Below are 17,524 nucleotides of genomic sequence, written 5' to 3'. Positions count from 1 at the left end.
GCACGGTCCTTCCAGTCTGCCCGGGCCTCAGTACATCTTGAACCTGAAGCAAAAAAACTAAAACGGCGTCAAGCTCCGCCTACTGACTTCAGCCCGTATAACAGACTAGACAGGAACAGAGCACCGCGTCTCCTGTTTTCTTAAACCTCCTTTAAAAGCACGACCTATCTAAAGCCCTCTGAGGCGCGTACCGATGACGCAATAATGAGACCGGAACGGGAAACCTAAGTTTTCACATGTGAGCGGAAGTGAAAAAGTTTATAATAATATATTCGGCGGTAATTTTGCAGGTAAGGTTATTCGTTTGGTATTTTCCCTAATGTTAGTATTATCGATGTTTTACTTGATTTGTTACTGGAGCTAGTATTATAATTATGATGATAGCTAATAGTATTTATTTTTTTGTATTTCCTGCTCATGGGATACCAAGTTCTAATTCCTGCATTGGGTAACTGGTTGAGCATAGCTGGCTCGTTTGCTTGGAAGGCTTCCACCCTTCTTTGGCAAAGGACAGCTGCACTTCAAACAAAACAGTGATCCGGAGGATCTGGAAGATTTGCGTTTTACCTTCTTCCCCAGTTTGGTTAAAAGGACAGATTAGGGACGGCGTAAAAGCTAGATCTGCGGGATCCCCGGGAGCTTCTGGATCCAAGTACGACCTTAAGACTAAAGCGTCTTTGTTTTGACGGCCGCTGCTTACAGGACAAGATTGGTAAGGAAATAGGAAGAACCCGTGAGAATAATCCTCATCGTTAACTACATCAGCTGTCGTTCAGCAAGCAAACCTGTGAGCTGCTTGTCTTTCTTTATTGTTGGTCAATGTTTTTGTTGGATAGGCAGTGCCTTACAAGGTGGAAGAGAAAAGACTACTACTACATAATTGAGTATCACTAAAACAACGTCAAACATTATTGTAGCTAGTAGAAATCGAAATTATGAATTCTGTAGTTTGTGCTCATTTTTGTTCACTGTTCTATACAATTCAGATGGCCAGATTTCAGTGAGAATATCCTGTTTCCTGATGGGTTCATCGTAACTGTTGTTGTAATCTGCTTTGGGAAGCCTGGTGTTTGTAATGGCGATGGAATTTATTGAAATTAAATGGAAGTACAATTAAACTTTCTTTTCATTGGGGCACATGGAATCTTTTTTTGTAACAGTTTACCTTTTAGATACACAAATGGATTATTCTATTTTGAGCATGTTTCAGGAGCAAGTGGTTTTATAAGTCCAAATAAAAATAAATATTTTGTTTAAACATAACTACATGGGCTATAAGCTCCTTATGCAATCCTTTGGTTTTCTTATATTTTGTTCTTGTGATGACTTACACAGTGCCAAAATGAAAACTTATTGCTATCTCCTTGAGGTTAAATGAGGGGCATGGGATGAGCTTATCTGGTCCACAGGAGACGGTATGACTATAAAATTGAAGCCGGTCCCCCTACAGCAGCCATCTCTATTTGTCAAAAACAATAGCAAAGTAGATTTGCCTTCTCTCCTATTAGGGGATGGTATGGATGGGGGGGCGAAGATCTAAGAGGAGTTGTGGGGGCTGGTGGAATTTCCAAGGGTCTGTGAGGGGGGAGGGTTATTTTCAAAATGTATTCGTCAGTGCTCCAGAAGCTGCTTTATTTCCAATGCTGTATTGTGTTTTTTATTGGAGCCTAGATGCCTGTTTTTTTTTTCTTTATGATGACAATAAAGATACTTCTCTATAAAAATACTTTCAAATGTTTATGCTTATGGGTGTGAAATATTGTTTTCTATGACAGAAATCTCATGTATTTGAAAAATTCCAATATTAACATATACACTTTGAAATCAGTAAAACAGCATTAAACATTATTGCACCTGGTAGAAACAGCAGAAACTCTCTTTTGCATATTTTGCTCATTTTTACACACTGTTGTATGCAATGCAGTAATACATGTCCAAATCTTTAAGGAAGGGCTGCAAATACCTGGATCCAGCTGCATGTATTCCCAGACAGGCTTCATACACCTGGATCCATCTCAGTTTCTTACCCCAAGGGCTGTATACACTTAGATCCAGCAGTAATGTATTTCTCATCAGAAGGGTTGCATACACCAGGATCCTGCATCATTTCACATGTGAAGGGTTGAAAACACCAGCATCCTTTAATTATTTCACGTGTGAAGCCAGGATCCTGCATCATTTCATATGTGAAGGGTTGAAAATATCAGGATCCTTTAATTATTTCACGTGTATAGCCAGGATCCTGCAACATTTTACATGTGAAGGGTTGAAAACACCAGGATCCTTATTGATGAAGAACAGAGACAGAATTGGAAATGAGAAAAATATGAACAATGTTAGCTGTTTCACAGGGACATTTTAATGGCATCATTGTCTTTGGCTGCCTTCCAGTTTGATTGAACAGCAGTGGGGCACTCTGGCAATGGATCTTGTGTCGACCAGTCCAATGCGAAGGTGGCCAGGTTCTTAGTCACAGAAGAGAGTATGGTTTGGAGGGTCTGGATGCGCTTCTTCAGTCTTGGCAAACAGCCGAGATGTCCTACATCTTTCCCCAGTGGCCATTCATAGGCAGGTACCTTCACAGGATCAGGTGCCATCAGGGACTGGTCGTGCTGGTGGCTCTGGATTGGCCTTGGCGTCCATGGTACGTGGACTTGATTCAGCTCCTGATGGACACGCCACTTCATCTTCCTGTAGCTTCTGACTTTCTCTGCCAGGGCCCGGTGCAGATGAAGGATGCCTCTCGGTTTGGTCTTGCGTCCTAGCCATTGAGAGGTCGAGACTGAGAAAGAGGGGTTATTTGGATCTGGTCATTGGAACTCTGCTGCAGGTGCGGAAGCAATCTACTAGTATGGCGTATGCACGACTGTGGTGCATGTTTTGAAGCGTGGTGCTCTTCTTGGGTGTGGGTTCCCAGGTCGGCATCCTTGTCGAAGTTGTCAACCTTTTTGCAGGAGGGTCTGCAGAAGAGTCTGGGCTATAATGCTCTCCATGTACTGGTCTCAACTCTAGTCTGTTATAGGGGGTGTGTGTCGGGTTCCTCTCTGGCGTCTCATCTGGATGTCATCTGTTTTTATGGTTTAATGATTTTATTGATGACAAAATACAAATTATCCCATTGAACATTACATGTTTGAACAAAATAGGACAATCCATGTGATAGCTTCACAACATCATTGAAGAGAATCCGTCATCTATTATCTATTCTATACCCCATATCCCCTCCCTATAAACCCACCCCCCCAAAAAAACCAACCAAAAACACCCCCAGGGGAGGAACAAAGTACGATGTCGAAATCTAAATCCTGGGACACGGCGCATGCAGTTCAAGGCCTGCACCCAGACCAAAATCTATCAAAACATAATGACACTGGGCAATCCAGCAGTTCACCAAAACGACTAAGAAAAGGGACTCCCCCCCCCCAGGGGGAATTCAAAATCAAGCTCCTGGCCCTGTGCGGAAGGGACTGAACATAAACATCCCATACTGCTAAAAAGACCTTCCAGTGCTTAGGAGAAAACCTAGCATGCCTTTTTTCCAACAGCATCATTTCATGTAATTGATTTCTCCAATCCCAATAGGAAGGGGTCACCTCCCCCACCCAAGCGCTCAAAATGACCCGTTTACGTATGACTCCCATCTTGCGCAACTGCAATACCTGTGTGCGATTGGGTATCTGATAAATTTCATATTTATCGAGCAACCACCCCTCCGGGGAACATGGCAGTACCCGATCCAGTAACTTCACCATATACCTTGATATTTCCCTCCAAAAATGCTTTGTCTTCGAACAGTCCCAGAAAGCATGAAAAAAGGAATTAGTATCTTGTCGACATTTTGACATTCTGGAATGTCTATGCCCCCCACTTAAACTTTTGTTCCTGTGTGAAATAAGCCCTATGTAAAGTATGAAACTGACATTCCTGGATCTCTACACTCACCGAAATTTCCGGAATTCTCTTAACTTACGAAAATCGAGAGAGACCGTAGATGATTCCATCTGCGAGTAAGCTCCTCAAATGACCTCTTCTGAATGACTTGTTGCAAAGCCCCATGGAGAGCGGAAACCGTCAGGCCACCATCTCTAAGTTTGTCAATGAAGGCCTGCAGGATTTCCCCCAAAGACGGAGATAAAGCTGACTCGGGTAAAGCACGAAGATAGTGTTGTAATAGACAGTAGGCCAAACAATCTTTAGATTCAACAACTCCCCTTAACTGTAATATATCCCAAGAAAGCATCTTACCCCTATGGTCTAAAACATGTATCAGAGTAATTCTCTTTGCCCCGCCATTGTTGAAAACTAACATCATCTTGACCTGGAATAAAACGTAGATTTCCCCTTATGGGAAGTTGGTCAGAAACCTACTACTACTACTGTTTAGCATTTCTATAGCGCTACAAGGCATACGCAGTGCTGCACAAACATAGAAGAAAGACAGTCCCTGCTCAAAGAGCTTACAATCTAATACAAACCTCCGGCTGTCTTTCCAACAGTGGCACCAGATATTGCCACATTTGTCTCATTGAGTGTTATGTCCCTCACCTGTTCGACGCTCCTCCCGGCTAAGTCATTCCTCAGCTTCGTTCAAGAGGGACAAGGTTCAGTCTTAGGAGGGTCGGTTTCAGTTTCCTATGTCTGGCAGCCGTCATCCGGGTTGGATCAAGGACAGCAGCCATCTTGGCTAGCTCAGGAGGGGGCAGCAATCTTGGAGTAACGAGGTCAGGAAGGAAGCCCATATTTGGACGAAGGCACCTCTGCTGATGGGGGCAGCCATTTTGAATCAGCTGCACATACTTGAACCTAATTCCTCCACTACTTAAAGCCCTGCCTTCAGTCCTTCGTTGCTTCGGCCTCATTTGTTCTGAGGAGTTGCCGTCGGAGTGCTGTTCACCGACTTTCTTCTGTTCCTGATTTCCTGTGTACCGGACCTTGACTACTCTTCTCAGATTACGCTTGTTTGCTGCCTGCCTGGACCCTGGACTGAATTGACTATTCTTTGCCTGTTGGAGTTCTGGTTCTGGACTGTGTCTGTTTCTTGCTATTCTGGTCAGTGGCCGTGCAACCCCGCCGGTTCCAGAAGTCCTGGTGGCTACCTGCAGCTGGGAGCTCAACTCCTGGTGAACGGTGGTCGCTTCCCAGGTGAAGCTAGGGGTTGTCTGGCTGCCTGACCGAGTGTGGTGTCACTCCATCTCTGCCGTGCTCAGTCGGGGCACAGGGGCTCATTACTACCGGGTCATAACATTGAGTCAACAATCATGCTCCGTTGCATAGTAGGCAGCAGCTCTTCTCTCGCACTATGTAAAAGCGAGTTAATATGCCACAGGGAATAATAAGCCGCTTTATATTCTCGAGGCATGTAATTCCGTTCCTCGAGTACCCAGTCTCCAAGATGACGGAGAACACATGCATAGTTATAAAGTTGTATATCTGGAAGGCCCAATCCCCCATATTTGAAGGCTCCAATTAGATATTAAAGGCTATTCTCAGCTTTCGGCCTGCCCAACAAAAATGAGACAAAAGCTTCCGCAAAATGTTTAAATCCCATTTCAGCAAAGAGGTAACAATTGGAGAGTATATAACCATTTAGGAAACAAAACCATATTAAAAAGCTGGATTTCTTCTATGAATCGACAAAGGAAAGTGCGTCTATTGAGCTAGGCTCGCTCTGGTTTGTTCCAATAATAATGGTAAATTCACCTTATATAACATAGATATCTTAATACCAAAAAAAGGTAGATTCCCACTTAAAGGGAAAAGGACCATTCCAATTATCTCGAGTTGATGACATTGTAGGTAATGCCAAAGACTTATCTACATTCAGCCTAAAACCAGAAAAGTCTCCATATTCCTTAAAGTTCTCCATCAACTCCGCCAAAGATGTCGGGGGTTCAACAATATGCACCAATAAGTCATCTGCGAAAGCCGAAAGTTTGAACTCATGAGATCCTATGAAACTCCCTGAATATCTATATATATATTTTTTACCATTTAAATTTTTACAAGCGATAAAACAACTTGCCAGAGAAAGTAATATATAGGAATTATTTCAGTCAGGTAATTATATTCTCTTCCTTAGACCACTACATAGGGAGAGTGAAACAAGACAAGGATATCAATTAAACAGTAAACAGAAAAAAAAACGTGGTATTAACTGATTACCCCAGATATTTACTCGTCTAATTCATTATTCCACATTGATCATCTGGTTGGCTTCTTCAAGGCCAATACGGTGTATAGTCAAATCATGTAATTGAAAACATACTTATTGTCCATATTAGTTATAAATATTAGATCTGAGTTACATTCTTTCTCTTTTAAAAACCAGAAGTTATTTAACAATACATATACTTAAGTCTCTAATCCAGATCCCACTGATTAAAGTAATCCCAGTTTTCACAGGCTTCACTCCTTTTTAAAGTAATAATTGAGGAAATATTTCTGAGGAAAACTTTAGGAGTCATACCCTGAACTCTGGGAAAAACAATAATCCTCGATATTAATCGTTTATAATAATGTTCATGTTATTATTCAAAGTTTCTGGTATATTATCATTTTCAAGATCGTACCACTTCTTGCTCATGTAGATTCATTTGTTATATCAAATTTTCACTCTCAAAGGGTTCAGTTAAATTGTCCATGTAACTCTCTAATAAAATTATATCTGAAACAAAATTATTTACTCTCACCATTAGGTCCCGAAGCGCCTTCCAGATGGTATTCAATGTAACCTCCACGGGAGCCAAAAACTCCAAGTTGATTTCTCTTAGGTGTTTAGGAGTGGTTCCGCCGATTCGGGTTCTGCTGTAAATGTCCTCGTTTCAACATATGCCTCTAACCATCACTCCTCCACTCCTTTGGACATGGTGTTGAATAATTCGGGAACGATGGAGTTTTTTTCCAGGTCCAAGAGCGTCGACAACTTGCCGTCGCTAATCAAAGAACTCGCCAACCCTTTCATCTGTGGGCAGTTTGTTTGCGCAGCGGTCCCGCACTTGCTGCTCAAGGGACAAAACGCTGGCCATCGGTAACTGCATTTGTAGAGAGGGAATTTACATAAAGAAGACGAAACTTCAGAGGGCAGCTGGGGCCGTTGGGCATACGAACTTCAGGTCGCCATCTTACCACTCTCCCACCCTGAATATTTCTATTACACACCACCTAAACTTCTGGAAAATCACTAAAAACTACACTGTTCAAAAAGGCATACCCTACCAACCAACTTAAATGCCTGAACCCTGCAACACAACGAAACCAAAGCACGTAATGGACATAGCATAACTCTTCCGCTCTACGATTCCCTAATTTGTCTGTTCCACATGAACCTCATTCTACCACACATCACTTTGTATTTGTTCATACCGGAGTTGGTGACGCCTCCACGGTACTATGTAAGCCACATTGAGCCTGCAAATAGATGGGAAAATGTGGAATACAAATGTAACAAATAACAAATAAATAACCAAAGGGTCCAGTGACAGAACAAAAAGCATTGGAGAAAGGGGGCAACCCTGTCAGGTGCCACAATGTATCCCAAAGACCAAAGAAGTCACACCGTTCACTTGAATCTGTGCCTTAGGAGCCGAATACAGTGCTCCAACAGCATCCAGGAAAAACCATTGAACCCATACCAACGTAAGGTAGCAAAAAGGAACCCCCATCAACCCAGTCAGATGCCTTCTCTGCGTCAAAACTGACCAGCAGAGAAGGTTTAGCTATTCTTTCTACCTGTTCCATGGAAATAAGAAACTTACGTAAGTTAAGCATGTTCGTATGTCCCTGAACAAACCCCTCTTGAGGATTCGCTGTCAAAGCAGGAAGCACCTGGGCCATACGATTAGCCAAAATCTTTGCAAACAGCTTTGCCTCTACATTTAGAAGTGGAAAGGTCTGTAAGATGATGGATTCTCCGGTTCCCTCACTGGTTTCAATGGTACTAACATATTAGCCAATTGGAGAGATTGCGGAAGTTCTCCTGATGTTGCAATCTGAGTAAAAAATGACTTGAAAGCAGGAATGACAGAAGGACATAAAGGTTTATAAAACTCTGCCCTGAACCCATCCAGGCCTGGCGATTTTAAAAGGGCAGTCTGCTGCACTGCCAGGGCCACCTTCTCCTCTGTTATGGGAGCATTAAGTTTACCAATATCTCTATCTCCCAAACAGGGTAAATCCAGACTGTCTAAATATATGTCACCCTCCAAAGGCGTCTCCAATGGACTGGCATATAATTTTTGATAGTACTGTTGAAAGATTTCCACTATCTCCCGATCGGACCTCGCTCTAACTCCATCCCCCCTATCCACCTAGCACATAGTGCAAGATCCTCCTGGTTTTTTAATCAAATGAGACAGTAGTTTCCCTGACTTGTTCCCATGTAAATACAGTCGATATTTTAAAAAATTCACAAATTTCATCACCCTATCACGAAGAAGCTCAGTAAGGATTGTTTGAATCGTTAGAAGGGAACTTATCAATTGTGATGTCAGGTACTCCCCATACAGTTTCTGTTGGATTATTTGTAGTAAATAATTAGCAGATTTTAGTACACACAACTTCAGCTTTAGAAATGTTAATTTCTTTCTTCATCTCTCTCTCATTCACACCCTGAATATTCACTGCTGAGTCACTTTAAAGTTGAAGTAACAAAACAATCTGTTTACTCACAGTTTGTAGTTAGATTATAATCAGACAGGCTTATATAGACATATTACTATACATTTGTATTATCAGCTCCTTCCATGTGCTTAGATGGTAATGGATGCTCACACCACCATAGATCCTCTCAGGTTAGGAGAGGAACATGAGCTCCATGTGCTCCATGTGCTGCATCTGCTGTGTCTGACCCCCACAGGAAGTTGCATAGCTGTGTGACCTCTCTAAGTAATTCACATCAGAGGTCACAGAGTAATCACAGAAGAAATAATAGGTGACAGGCAATGCATGCAAAATACAATACTTCCAACAAACCCCTTCTCATGCATAACTGCATGCAATTATTTATTCATACAAAGTCCAAGCTTTATACGCAGATTCACAAAATGTTCTCTGGGTAACGGTTTGGTCATGATGTCAGCTGTCATCTCACTGGTGTGACAATAGTGTAGACTGATGACCCCCTTCTTTCGCCACCTTCTCGCACGTTGTGGTATTTCGTTGCGATGTGCTTGGTGCGTGACTGAACCTTGTCATTCTGTGACAGTCGGATGCAGCTCTGATTATCTTCCATTATCTGGATTGGTCTCTGTTCAGCTATTCCGAAATCCAGCAAAAGTTTTTCAATCCACATCAGTTCTCTGCACGCTTCCGATACAGCCACGTATTCAGCTTCTGTAGAAGACAAACTCACAATACTTTGTTTATGACTGGCCCATGAAATTTGTACATTTCCATACATAAACACATATCCACTTGTGGATTTATAATCAGAATGATCCCCTGCCCAATCTGAATCACAGTAACATATTAGTTTTGGATTACTATTGGCTGAAATCTTATTTAACAATCAATGGTACCCTTTAAATACCTTACCATCCTTTTAACTGCAGTCCAATCTGATTTGGTAGGTGAGCTGACCCTTCTGCTCAACATTCCTACTGCATTTGCTATATCAGCCCTGTATGTGGTAGCTAGATATAAAAGCTTACCTATGGCTGATCTATATTGGATGTTATCTGGTAAAGGTTCTCTTACTGTTTCATCCTTCAGAAATCAGTGATCATGGGAGTGCTTACAACTTGGGCATCTTGCATACCTAAACTTTCAATAAGCTCATTTATTTTCTGCTTCTGGCTTAGAAGATAAGAACCATCATTTTGTTTCTCAATTTCTATACCAAGATAGTATGACACAGTACCAAGTTCTTTTATCTCAACATTGAGGTTTAAACACTTTACAATGTCCTTGTACTCTTGCTCACTTTCGCTTGCAATGAGCAGATCATCAACAAAAGCTAAAATGTATGCATATTGTCCATTTGTGCACCTAGTGTACAAACATTTATCTGCTTTCACCTTGCTTAAATCCTAAATTTGTCAATATTTCATGCAATTTTTCATTCCAACATTTGCACTTTGCTTTAATCCATAAGACCTTTGTTTAATTTACACACTAGCTGTCTTTGTTTTGTATTTATGAAACCTGTTGGTTGTTCCATGTACAAGTCTTCAGTTATTCTTCATGAAGAAACGCTGTTTTCACATCAATGTGTTTGACTTGCATGCCTTTTGAGACTGCAATGCTCGAAGTGTTCTTATTGTCGTGTGTTTCACTACAGGTGCAAACACTTCATCAAATCTTCTCCATATTTTTGAAGATATCCCTGTTGCCACTAATCTGGCTTTATATCTTTCCACTTTTCCTTGTGCATTCCTTTTTAACTTGAATACCCATTTGCATCCTATAGCTTTCTTGCCAGGAGGTAATTTTGTAAGAATCCAAGTATTATTTTTATCCAATGCATCAATTTCTTCTTGTGCAGCTTTATGCCATTCAGCAGCTTCTTCTGCTGGCATTTTCTCAATCTCATCCCATCGTTAAGGGCTCTTGAGCTTCTGCTGACTTTGTTAGGTAAGACAGTCTTGGGGGGGAACACCTTTGTTTTTCCCTGGATGAGCGTCTGACAACAGGTTGGTCTGACCTTTCCGCATCCTCTAAATCTGAGAGTCCTTCTCCAATTGATTCCCTTCTCCAACTGTTACTGTCTTCTTCAATGATCCTTTCTGTGTCTGCTTTCCTCTGCTGTTCCTCGTTAGATACAGATGAGTTGCTTTCAGACATCTGCCTTGGTATGGCATTATATACACTGGCATGTCTATTATGGTTCTAGTTTCATATTCTGGATGATAAGGCTCATCTGGGATAATCCAGCCTTTATCAACCCTCTTGTTTTCATCAAAATATGTAACATGTCTTATGCCAACAAGGCCAGTTTCAGATTCAAAATTCTATATCCTTTGTGTCCTGGAGTATAGCCAACTAAAATGCCCCTTTCTGTTGTGGAATCCAGCTTATGCCTTCTTTGCTTTGGTACATGAGCATATGCTGTACTTCCAAATGTTCTTATGTGTTGACAGGTTTGGCTTCCTACCATGCCATGTCTCATGTGGTGTGCGCTCAGCGCCTTTAGTTGGCATTCTGTTTTGTAGGTACACTGCCTGTGAGAATTGCTTCCCCCCATAGTCTTTAGGGAGATTGCTATCTGACAGCATACATCTGGTCATTTCCACAAGTGACCTAAATTTTCTCTCTGCAACAGAATTTTGCTCTGGTGTATAAGCTACTGTTGTGATATGCTGAATGCCTTCTTGTTCTAGAAATGTGCGCAGGCTTTGTGAAGTGACTCACCACCACTTGTCGGTCTGAAGAAACCTTTGGTTTTCTTTCAAATTATTTCTCACCATGGCTACGTATTTCTTCAGCATGTCTGTGACTTGACTTTTTTCTTTCAGCAAATAGGCCACACAATATCTAGAGAAATCATCAAGAATATTAGCACAAATCTGTTATTTCCAATGATGGGATATTAAACGGTCCACATAAGTCACTGTGTATTAAGTCCAGCACTTTATTACTCCTATTTCCTGTGTATGCAGGAAATGAGGGTCTCACACACTTTTTGAGTAACACAGTCTATGCATTTCTCCATTTACCAGCATCTGCACTTATCTGAATGCCGGTGGCTAGTTGCTTACTGTAAAGATCCTGGATCACCTTAGAATCACGATGTCCCAGGCGGCGGTGCCAGATTTCCAGACTACATTTACCATCATTCTTCCTTACTTGCGCCATATTGAGGCTTCACCTGAAATGCTCAGTTTATAAACATCATTATGCATAAAAGCTTCAGCATACACTTCATCATTTTTAGAGATTGTGCACTTACTGTTTTCAAAGTGAATCACAAATCCCTTCTTATCTAATGTAGATACACTAAGCATATTGCAAACTGCTTGGGGAATATACAAGACATCACTTACAGGAATTTCTGTAACTTCATTAGACACTTTGCATTTTAAGAATCCAATACCTTTTGCTTGGATCTTAGCAGTCCCTGCGTTTGCAGTTTTAAGAATACCTTCCTCTGGACACATTTCCTGAAAGAAATCCTTACAATTGGTTAAATGGCATGTGCTCCCTGAATCCAAAATCCAAGTACTTTCATTTGAATTATTATTACCATAGTCAAAGATTTTTCTGCCATTAGAAAGCCCTTGTGTTTATCTTTGTCCTTCATACATTTCCTGGTTTGAAAATTCTTTAGTTCCATTGGCTTAGGTGAGCTAGAGGGAGTGTTTTGTGTTTCCTTACACCATTTAGATACATGTCCCTCCTTCCACATAAGTAGCCAAATCAGCTTGCCCTTGGGTGGAGTTTTCCCATAGCTCCGCCTTCCTCTGTTCTTTGCCAAGAATTTTGTTTCATTTCTCTCTGACTTGCTTTGAGAACACATCTCCTCAGAATCATTTATTATGCATTCCTGCCTTAGTTTTGATGTTGCCTGTTCAAAAGATTGCCCTTCAATGGCCTCATTTACAGACCTAAAAACATCAAACTTCTTTGATAGTGAGGTAAAAAGAAATGCTCTTTTCAATGCATCACACATGGGAATTCCTGAAAGTTCTAACTTTTGAAATGAAGACATAAGATGCATAATGTGATCATTACATTTACTTTTATCCCTTAATTTGGTTTTCATTCAACTCTGCCAACCAAATTGGTTGCTGCTTTGCATATGTAGTTGCATACATAGTTCTCAGTTTATATAAAATGTCCTTTGGTGTATCTTTCCCTCCACTAATTGGCTTGTTTCTCTGAGAGAGCTTCCAAAAGCATGCACTTCACATAATAGTTTGCATTGTCCCATTCAGCCATATTTTCAGCTGTTCTGTCTTGGTCTAAGCATATATTTAATCCTTTTGCTCGAAGGAGACATATGAATCTTAGTTCCCACTGCTGATAATTAAAGCTCAGTTAATCTAGGCACCTGAGAGAATAGAACAATGGTGAATTTCTTCCCTCAGCCATTTCTTAGCCTTCTGTCTGCTGTGTGGGGGGAGAGAGAGACAGACTGAATCTTTCCTTTAAAACTTAAGAGAAAAATGTGGCCTTTTTTTATCTGCCTGGTAATATTTCTCGTTCTTTTTCATTCCTGGCCCTGGGCCCATAACCCTTTGTTGGATTATTTGTAGTAAATAATTAGCAGATTTTAGTACACACAGCTTCAGCTTTAGAAATGTTAATTTCTTTCTTCATCTCTCTCTCATTCACCCCTGAATAATTCACTGCTGAGTCACTTTAAAGTTGAAGTAACAAAACATCTGTTTACTCACAGTTTGTAGTTAGATTATAATCAGACAGGCTTATATATACATATTACTATACATTTGTATTATCAGCTCCTTCCATGTGCTTAGATGGTAATGGATGCTCACACCACCATAGATCCTCTCAGGTTAGGAGAGAACATGAGCTCCATGTGCTCCATGTGCTGCATCTGCTGTGTCTGACCCCCACAGGAAGTTGCATAGCTGTGTGACCTCTCTAAGTAATTCACATCAGAGGTCACAGAGTAATCACAGAGAAATAATAGGTGACAGGCAATGCATGCAAAATACAATACATTCCAACAGTTTCTGAGCCTTTACCACTTCTTTTTCTAACCTCAAAATTTCCCTATCTCTAGATTTTCTCTTAAAGGAAGAATAGGCTATGATTTCCCTTCTAAGCATAGCCTTAGCTGTCTCCCAAAAAAGCACTGGCTGATGCGAATGACCCACATTATGCATTTGATACTCCTCCCATTTATGAAACAAATGCTCCTGAAAAGCTTGATCCCAGTATAACTGCGGTGGAAATCACCACTGATATGGATTATTTCCCGATCCTCCAAAATCCAGAGTACACCACACGGAGGCATGATCTGATACACTATATGGTCCTATGCCAGCGTCCCTTACAGACGAAAAGATCGCCACTGAAAGAAGCCAATAGTCAATTCAAGATTGTGTTCCATGTGCACGAGACAAATGTGTGTAGTCCCAATCCATGGGACACAATGTTCTCTAAACATCCAAAAGGTCTAGACTCAAGCAAAGCAACGGAATTCCTTTGGAAGAATTCCCCTTATCTTGTATTGTTCCTTGAGATTTATCTAAAGCAGGATCATGAACAATGTTGAAATCACTCCCCATTAAAATGGGCAAATCCGCCATCCCTGCCACTTTCTGAATAATGGCTCTTATCCACCCATGTTCATATACATTTGGCCAATACACATTACATAGCAGCATTGATTTTTTGTAATAAGAACTTTAATCAGTAAAAATCTCCCCCTGGGGTTCCTCCGCACGAGGACCAGGAGACCGGCCTTACGATGAACCGCCAGAGAATCAATTAACTTGACCCACCCACCAGTGCCTGAACTTCAAATGCTCCACTGCTGATAAGTGGGTCTCTTGCAAAAGGCAATGTCTGCCTTCTGACGATTTAAAGCTTGCAAGATTTTTCTGCCTTTTGATGGGTGAAGTTACCCCATTTACATTCCAGGAAACCAATTTAATCCCATTTCTTGTTATATGGATAAAGAACCCACATTCAAATTTATGGTAATATTCAATCAGAGGGCTGTCCCAGCCATCAGTCCCCCGATCACCAACCCTCCAAAAATTTTTACCGCACGCACCTCGTTCCTAACAGAAGAAGACCTGCCCAAAAATAAAACCGCAACACAAAACCTCCAATACTGAAACCCCTTCCATAACAAAACCACTTCCTTAAACCCCCATCCCTAAAGTTCAAACTTCTTGTAACCCCCCATCTCCCACTCTGTCCTACAACAAATGGACTGAGGTCATTGTGGAAATCCTCCTTCCACCCCCCAACTCCTCCATATTCAAATGTAATAAGTTCAACTATCACTATTGACAAACTTCCCTCGCGGTTGCGGAGGAGTCTGAGTGCAGGGGGACGCCTCGTTTAGAGGCTGCCAGAGGAGCTCCTACATCCGTTTCTCCTAATTCGGAGGCGGAGAGTCAGGGTGAGTTTTTCTTCCCTGAGTTTGTGCTTTTAATGCATAAGGCTTTTATGCTGAAAAGAGCTCTGCCGCAGGTGTCTGACACTGCGTTGCCTCCTGGCTTTCCTCCGGGTGTTGATGCCCCGGGGATTACTTCAGAGGTTATTTCCTCCCCCGAGCGTTGGAAACACGCTAAACATAGATGGGTAAATTCCCCGTCTGAAAGTGGCAGCATATCCTCCCCCCCCCCCCCCCCCCCCCGTGGTCGGGGCTGTGGAGAGTCTGAGGGATCTGGCAGACCTCAGGGACGGATGATGCAGAGGAGGGTGCCTGTTTGCCACTGGATTTGGATGATCCCAATGCGGTCTGGATTTTCCACCGCGACGAGCTGCCAGCTCTCATTACTGATGCCTTGCAGGCCCTCTTGATTGTTGATCCTGCTGAAGGCGAGGCCTCCTCTGTTAATCTTAGGATGGCGAGTACTAAGAAGCCTCCTCGAGCCTTTCCTGTGCATGACTCCATCCAAGAGCTTATTTCTGCTCAATGGTCTGACCCCGATGGGCCTTTGAAAGTGGCCAAGGCTATGGGTCAGCTTTACCCTCTGAGTGAGGAGCACTTGGCCCCTTTGGGGATGCCTAAAGTGGATGCATTGGTCACGGCGGTGACAAAAAAGACCACTCTCCCAGTAGATGGAAGAGTCGCTTTGAAAGACATGCAGGACCGGCGGCTTGAGTCCGCGCTGAAGTGGTCCTTTGAAATTGCGGGCCTTGCCTTGAGGGCGTCTATTTGCAGTTCCTATGCAGCCCGGGCATGTCTTTCCTGGCTACAGCAGGCGGTGGAACAGCCCGCCGATGGTGCGGGCCCCCTTTCTGAGGTTGCCCTGCGGATGGAGACGGCCTTGTCATTTTTGGCTGACGCCCTGTATGATCTGGTCAGAGCTTCGGCTAAACAGATGTCTGTGCCGGTGTCCGCCTGCCGCCTTCTTTGGCTGCGGCATTGGGCGGCTGACATGGCTTCTAAGCAAAGACTGATGAGGCTACCCTTTTGGGGCCCTCCTGTTATTTGGAGAGGAATTAGAGAAGATTGTGAAAGACCTGGGGGAATATAAACCCCAGAGGTTACCTGAGGATAGGCTGAGGCCTTCTTCCAAGGGTTCTGTGTTTCCCTCCTCCTCCAGACCTCGCTTCCATGAAGCTCGAAGGTATCGCCCAGGGCGCTCTGCTGGGTTTTCTCAACGTGCCCGTTTTCAGTAGAGGAACTCCTTTCACTCAAACGTTCCGCAGGGGCCAGTTCAGGGGTGTCCTCCACAATGATGGGACACCGGTTCACTCCTCCTTGCCTGCAATAGGAGGATGTCTTTCTCTCTTTCTAGAGGAGTGGACCAAGGTTACCTCAGATCAGTGGGTCCAGGACCTGATCAGAGAAGGTTACCGACTGGAATTTAGTGCCCCGGTGAGAGACGTATTTGTGGAGTCCCGATGCGGCACTGCCGTAAAACGGGCGGCGGTAGAGGAGACCTTACAAGTCTTGCTGCACCTCGGAGCGGTGGTCCCGGTGCCTCCCGCCGAACGCGGCTGCGGCTGCTACTCCATTTATTTTGTTGTGCCTTGAAAAGGCGGGTCTTTCAGACAGATCCTCGACGTACGAAGAGTAAACGAGGCTCTCAGAGTACGACATTTTCGCATGGAAACCCTGTGCTCCATCATTGCGGCGGTACAGCCAGGAGAGTTTCTCACATCGCTGGACCTAAAAGAAGCTTATTTGCACATTCCTATCTAGCCTCCATTCCAGCGGTTCTTCCGCTTTGCAGTGTTGGGAAAACATTTCCAGTTTCAGGCCTTGCCTTTCGGCCTAGCCACAGCTCCCCGTACCTTTTCCAAGGTAATGGTGGTAGTAGCTGCCTGTCTCAGGCGAGAGGGTATCAGAGTTCACCCTTATCTCGACGACTGGCTCATGAGAGTGGACTCGGCAACCGAGAGTCGTCTTGCCACAGCCAGAGTGGTGGCGGTCCTGCAGGCGCTAGGCTGGGTGGTCAATATACCCAAAAGTCACCTGACCCCCTCTCAGTCTCTCGAGTATTTGGGGGTCCGGTTCGACACGGCATCGGGGTTGGTCTTTCTCCCCGACCAAAGGTGGTGCAAGCTTCAGAATCAGGTCCGTCTGCTCCTGCGGTTGCCTCGCCTTAGAGCTTGGGACTTTGTCCAGCTGTAGGGGTCGATGACAGCCACCTTGGAGGTGGTGGCTTGGGCGAGAGCGCATATGAGGCCTCTGCTGATTGCCTTGCTTCAACAATGGTCTCCGATGTCCCAGGAATATCAACGCAGACTAACGTTGCTCCCTGCTGCTTTGGAGTGGTGTTTTGGAGTGGTGGCTCTCCGACAGGATGCTGCAACAAGGAATGCCTCTGGCGCTTCCTTCCTGGTGCCTGGTGATAACAGATGCCAGCCTTCTAGGCTGGGGAGCGCATTGCCAAGGAAGCTATGCTCAGGGTCTGTGGACACCTGTGGAAGC

The 17,524-nt window shown here is 43.4% G+C and overlaps 1 protein-coding gene across 1 annotated transcript in view; it reads left to right on the top strand.

Annotated features, from left to right (window-relative positions):
* Window positions 1–205: 205 nt before the first annotated feature.
* Window positions 206–17,524, top strand: part of EIF1AD (eukaryotic translation initiation factor 1A domain containing) — a 140,895-nt gene continuing 123,576 nt past the window's right edge. The window contains exon 1 of the mRNA XM_030219219.1: window positions 206–290. The gene's annotated coding sequence lies outside the window, so the exon portion shown is untranslated. The remainder of the gene's footprint in view (window positions 291–17,524) is intronic.

The sequence above is a fragment of the Microcaecilia unicolor genome, chromosome 11 (assembly GCF_901765095.1).
Source record: "Microcaecilia unicolor chromosome 11, aMicUni1.1, whole genome shotgun sequence".
NCBI lineage: Eukaryota > Metazoa > Chordata > Amphibia > Gymnophiona > Siphonopidae > Microcaecilia > Microcaecilia unicolor.
Note: the sequence above shows the minus strand (reverse complement) of the source record. Positions and strands in the feature narration are given on the sequence as shown.